The sequence below is a fragment of the Aegilops tauschii genome, chromosome 4 (assembly GCF_002575655.3).
Source record: "Aegilops tauschii subsp. strangulata cultivar AL8/78 chromosome 4, Aet v6.0, whole genome shotgun sequence".
Taxonomy (NCBI): Eukaryota; Viridiplantae; Streptophyta; class Magnoliopsida; order Poales; family Poaceae; genus Aegilops; species Aegilops tauschii.
In genome coordinates, this window is record NC_053038.3 from 495,797,633 (window position 1) to 495,803,902 (window position 6,270).

A 6,270-nucleotide genomic window follows, 5' to 3' on the forward strand; every position below is an offset into this window, starting at 1 on the left:
TGAGCACAAGCCATGGATATAGCACTATGGGTGGAATAAAGTATAATGATGGGGGTTATGAGAGAAGACAAAAGGTAGAAAGCCTCACATCGACGCGGCTAATCGATAGGCTATGGAGATGCCCATCAATTGATGTCAATAAGAGGAGTAGGGATTGCCATGCAACGGATGCACTAGAGCTATAAATATATGAAAGCTCAATAAAACAAACTTGCTTGCTCACGAAGACCTAGGGCATTTTGAGGAAGCCCATCATTGGAATATACAAGCCAAGTTCTATAATGAAAAATTCCCACTAGTATATGAAAGTGACAACATAGGAGACTCTCTATCATGAAGATCATGGTGCTACTTTGAAGCACAAGTGTGGAAAAAGGATTGTAACATTGTCCCTTCTCTCTTTTTCTCTCATTTTTCTTCTTCTTTTTTTTTTCTTTTTTTCTTGGGCCTTCTTTTTTTTCTTTGGCCTCTTTTTTCTTCTTCTTCTTCTTCTTCTTCTTCTTCTTCTTCTTCTTCTTCTTCTTCTTTTATTTAGTCCGGATCCCGACTTGTGGGGGAATCATAGTCTCCATCATCCTTTCCTCACACTAGATGATCAGTTGCGCCAAATGGCGCAAGGACCCGTTTAAAACCATGCTCGTGTTGAAAATATTTGCATTTTCCAATAACCGTATATTTGAGTACATTTGGTAAGAACTTATACCCTATATATAAAGGAAATTAAATGCAAATATTTTCTTAAGGTAATAATCCCACAAATTAGATCATCGGTAGGTCAAGATAGTTGAGCCTACAATTAGGAACACAGAGTAGCTGTAAACTTGCATTAAAAAAGAGTAAACACAAGTGACACGATAAAATGTATTTAATACATGAACTCATGAGCATTACCTGGGGCGGTAAAGTTAGGGTCTTTCGTCATGTGACGAGTGGTGTCAGGTGCTTCAGATCTATGCAAGAGTTCAACAATGATGACTGCAGCTCCAAGGCACTGGTCCTTAGGGGCACGTGCACGAAACTTTTTGACTATCATCGACCAGGTCAAGCCGGCTCCGGTAGGGAAGCGGCGACAACGGCGCATCAACAACATAGTGTATGCAGTGGTTTTGCAATCTAAATGTATTTTTTTATTATGTTTTATATGCTTTGTATTTCCAGTGAACATTGATAATAGATCTAAATCATTTTTGGAAAAACAATTGAGGGGTAAGATTTTGACCAGTCGCCACACTTGTTTCTATGAATAAAACCTTCCCGATAATATAGACCCTTAAAAAAGAAAAACTACCTGACAATAGATTTTTTTGAGGGATTTCCCTGGCAATAGATTTTTTGTGCAGAAAGCCCTAGCAATAGATGGTTGGGACCTGGGAGCACTCAGAAATGTATTTTGCTGGTGGGCCACAGCATTCACGGGTGGACGGGTGGACCTGTGGGCCACAACATTCACAGAAAGCAATAGCAGCGTGTCTGGTGTGTGAAGCCTCCCTGGTCCAAACCACGCGTGTCTGGTGTGTGTGGGTTTGCCTGTGCGCGTGTCCTCCCACCGGTTAGCCACTCAGCGCAGCTCTGGACAGAACAGATTGGTGATTTGGGTGGTGCTGGGTACGCCTCGGCTCCTTGCAGTGGTTGTAGGATTGCCGCCGTCGTGATGTTCCGGCTATCGGTGCTGCTTCCCGCGACTGCTTCTTGGGGCGCTGCTTCCCCGTCCATACGATCTGCGCCACTGCTGTTCAGGTCATCCGTCTCTCCCTTCCGTCTGCTCGATTTGCTGCTCTTCCTTGATCTGGTTTGTATTGTTTCATCTGGTATTGGATTTGTTGTTTGTTGTCTTGGGCTGGGTTCAGTATGGTGTTTCTCGAGCAACGAAGTCATTGGATTGGGCTCTGGTTTTTGTAGAGATGCCGCTTTCGTGCTTCAATTGTTGTGGAGGGCACCGTGCACTACAGAGGATGAGAGTGGCAGATTTTTGTGGACTGATGCTTCCCTTCAAGTTTAACTTACTGCTTCAATTGCCAACTTTGACAGGAGGAGATTGATCGGTGCACCCACCGCATAGAGCCGAAGGAAGTGTGTCAATCCAGCAATACATGGAGCCGGCCAGCAACCAGCGACGCAGCCACCATTGTCTTACCTGCTCTAAGCACACAGTCAATTTTGTTTCAGATGGAATGCATTCAGCATACATGGTGGAAGAGAGCTTCCCCCAGGCCCTCACTACTGAACAAGCACGCCCACAGCAAGGACATGGAGATCTTCATCACAGGGGTAATCAACTTCAACTTTACCACCTACATTACCATGATCTCACTGCTTGCTAGATCAAGTATACCGACAGTGATTCACCAACCATATAGCCATTAAATTGCATGCAATTCCTGTTTTTAGAATACTTGCCCAAATAATGGCTGTATTGTCAGCTCGCCATCACTTTAAAACATGAGCTGCCACAATTCTCCTTTCCTCACACCACATATCTTTACACAATGCAATAAAAAGAGTGGCAGTCTCATGCCTTGTTTTGAAATTGATTGAGTAAAAAATGACACCTTGATGCGTACGCTTGCCAGAGAAGTGCATTCAGTATTTACCTACTTGAGGTGATCACATACACAAAATTAAAATGCAATGATCACATCACATACTATAATTTGTTTTCTTAATTTATGCACATTATACAGCCGCTTTCCCAAATTGGCTTTACCATATCACCATATATCCAACCTTAGGTGCAACACGCAACCTACAATTGAACCGATAGTTCAATAAGGAAGAACATTTAGCACAAAGCAAGATGAAGTTTAAAAAAACTTCCAATGAACACAGAAAAAATCGATGCTTGAGTGAGTGCCAATATCATCTAAAAATATGCAATATAAAAGTAAGAGGTCAAGCCAGTCAAGTGAAAGACGTCTGCAACTACAGAACAACACATTAGCAAACTTGAGAGAAACAGAATTACAATTAGTACAGTTTTCAGGGCAACACATAAGAAACTACATGACTATCACTAAGTGAGGAGTGGGTGGCTCCAAGAACTGGAATTAGAAAAATTATACATCATCAATCATTAGGAGCTGGACCCAATAGAATCTTGTCTCCTGGTCTGCAAGCTAAAAAAAATGCAGGAAGACTATCAGCACATATGCAGCAAGAACACCATGGCAATGGTAATAGATGATTGAGCGCATTGTAAATAATGGGGCGACCTCACCTCAAGTAGATCACGTTAGAATAAAAACAACACGATAGTGGCGATGGCACTTGTTGAGCTTTACGTCGAGCCTTCGAGGCAGTCTAGAAGTGATGGCCGATGTGATTCGCCCTTGCAAGAAAATTAGGAGAGGCCATTACCAAACTCGATACATACTTTCATTTTATATGTTACCTAGGAAGCAATTAAATCAAATACGTATATATATTTAATGCAATGCTCTATCCGGTATCTGAATGCTCAAGTTGTAAAGTTGTGTCAGCTTGACAATTGTCAAATCCCTGCTGGAAAAGTACTACATTGATCTCAAGCTAATTGGCCGCCTTGAGGTTGGTAGCGAGACAGTGATAGACAAAAGTAAATCCATCAAAACGTGGCTGATTCAATTTTTAGAGGTAAATCATGGAATAGCATCCCACATATATTCACCCTCTAAATGTTGATCTTTATGGATTCATGGTTTCTAGTTCTTTTAGTTGTTTGTTATTAGTTCAGTTTCAGTCTCACTCACTCAGTCGCTACTGTTGACACTTGTCACAAATACAGGAAAGTGGTAATTCCAACATCGAGGGAGTTTGACTCCAGTAATGCATGTTATGGTGGAACAACTTCCCTCTTGAATTGGTGTGACTTCGGTCCAAAGTCCATGCTGGGATGAACGTTACGGCCTTGTAGTCTGCACAGATAGCACGGTTAGTCATCCAATATAGCCATCTAACTGTTGCACTAAGTGGATTCAGTTTCTATTCCTTTTGTCTCCATGCAACATTCATTTGTTGTCCCATATTATGTTCAGGTTTATGCAGAGGGACCAGCTCGGCCTGGTGGAGCTGCTGCAGTTGCTAGGCTTATTGGTCCAAATGCACCTATTTCTTTTAAAAGCAAATATAGAGCTTTTCACATGACTCATGTTTACGATCTCTACAAGCCTCATCTTGCAAGTGAATATCCGGTTAGGATTCTATCACCTATTTTTGTTTGTTTGTTTTAGGCATCTAAATAAACAAATTTCTCAATGAGATACCATTTTTTGTCTATTTATAGTATTATATCATCTGTACACATTATAGCTAGGTTGTTAATGGGAAACTTTGTCAAACATGCGATTGGGGACCACACACGTGCGCATATCAAGCCAACACACCATAAACGCAGCAGCATCACGCAAGCCACAAATAGGCGTGTGGCGCAGCGCATGGGGAAGACAGAGACACAACCAATAGAGCGAGGAGCAGACAGCCGTGCTTGCCATTGAGCCGTTCACACTAAAACAGATCAAAGAGTAGGACATTTCTATTCTCAAACCCTCCCATCATAGGGAGTAATTATCAAACAGAGAAAGAAAAGGAAAAGAAAAGCAAGCAGTTCCCTTCCTCCATCTGGTTTTTATTTTCTTTCACTTATATACATGAGACCAACACACAAGCAGTTTAACTATACACAATTCCCAATTCAAGAACATGGTTGAATATTAGAGCAACGGCCACATACTACTCTTAGTAAAGTAAAACAGGGCATGCTCAGTCATGTTTGACGGGCGCAGCTCAGGAAAGATTTGATTGTGCTATTAGTTAGTAGGTACATTACAGAGCTTGTTCATGCTAAGAACATCTACTATTAGATTCTTATAACCATACTTCATGTTTCTATTTTCTAAATTAAAGTAGGTGATCTCACTACAGTAAAAAACAAACACATATATAGCTGCATAATTACCTCACGAAGCTATTAGCAAGGTAGTAGGAAAATATTATGCTTTCCTAATAATATTACCAAATTACAATTGACCGATTCTAGTCTAGGATTTAAATTTGAAAAGGGGGAACAACTCACCATGCTCTTTGATTTCTTCTTGCACCTATGTTTCCTATCACCAGTCCCCTCCCAGACGCCTGAATCCTCATTGATCTCTGCAAATCTTTAAACGAAAGAATCCAAATAACCAATATGTATCTTCAAAATAGAAAAATAAAATTAATAAAAGCTATCTAATTGATGGAAGGAGCTTCATTTTATAATGGAATTCACTCTATCAGGCAAACTGTGATGTTTTGGCATCCACGGTCAAAACATCAATATAAAATTCAAATATTTAGACATGACGTGAGTCATGATGTCGTAAAAAGCAGAGTTTTTCTCAATCGTTCATGTGGGACAAAATACATAGTTGACATACTTAATAATAAGTTAACAAAGATGACACCCAATGAATCAAACACTAAAGCTTTGGCTTCACCATAACAAATTAATCTTTGCCATGTACAGTCTAGCCCTCAATACCTGGCATTTCATTTTACAATGGAACTCTGTTATCCCTTGGCAAGCAGCGGTAATGTAGCAGTAGCACTTCTTTCTCGTGTACTCATGTTGGACAGAACAAATATTAGATATTAAAAAATCATATTACACATGAAGCCAAATAAGCATTTTTGCATAAACCAAACGGATAAACTCACCCTGGGGTAGACTGCAATCATCTGATAATCATCAATCATGTATAATCTATTCAAACCGATTTGTCGGTCAAAATATGACAATTAGCGTCCACCATGTAGCTTTATTAAGGGTGATGTTCGATGCCGGGCTGCAAAGAATAAACACGCATTACTACATTTAAATCTATGTTGCCGAAAAAATAAGTAAGCGGTAAGAATTATGAAAATATATAACACCCTTTGGCATGGATTGCAAAAACTAAAAAAGAAAAGGATGCCAATTATGGACTCTTCTATATGCGCACCTTATATTTCCTACATGAAGAAGAATAAGAGATGAACCACTAACCTAGCAAGCAGTCAAGCGAACCTGATGGTACTGGTCTCTTGCCGTTGAGACCAATGCACTTGACTTGGAGCTGCGTGCTACTGCCTTCACACCACAAGGCTTTCTTACTCTTGTTGTCCTGTCCCTCGAATGCAATGAACAGCAGGTACATACACCATAGAGAAAATGTAAGCAACTGAACATATGACATATCCTTCATCAATTCTTATATATAAAACTAAAGTTCAGGTTTTCTCACTAGCTCATAGCCTTCTCTTCAATCCTTGCTTCTC

At 40.3% G+C, this 6,270-nt stretch overlaps 1 long non-coding RNA gene across 2 annotated transcripts; it reads left to right on the forward strand.

The window, feature by feature from the left end:
- The first annotated feature begins 1,594 nt into the window (after nt 1–1,594).
- On the forward strand, nt 1,595–4,274 carry LOC120962614 (uncharacterized). 2 transcript variants are annotated; one of them, XR_012182890.1, is made up of 4 exons: nt 1,595–1,737; nt 2,029–2,268; nt 3,761–3,906; nt 4,011–4,274. It is a non-coding gene; the product is annotated as an uncharacterized lncRNA (long non-coding RNA). The 2 variants fall into 2 exon arrangements; XR_005753340.3 differs by lacking the exon at nt 1,595–1,737 and having other exon boundaries at nt 1,746–2,268.
- Nucleotides 4,275–6,270: the final 1,996 nt, after the last annotated feature.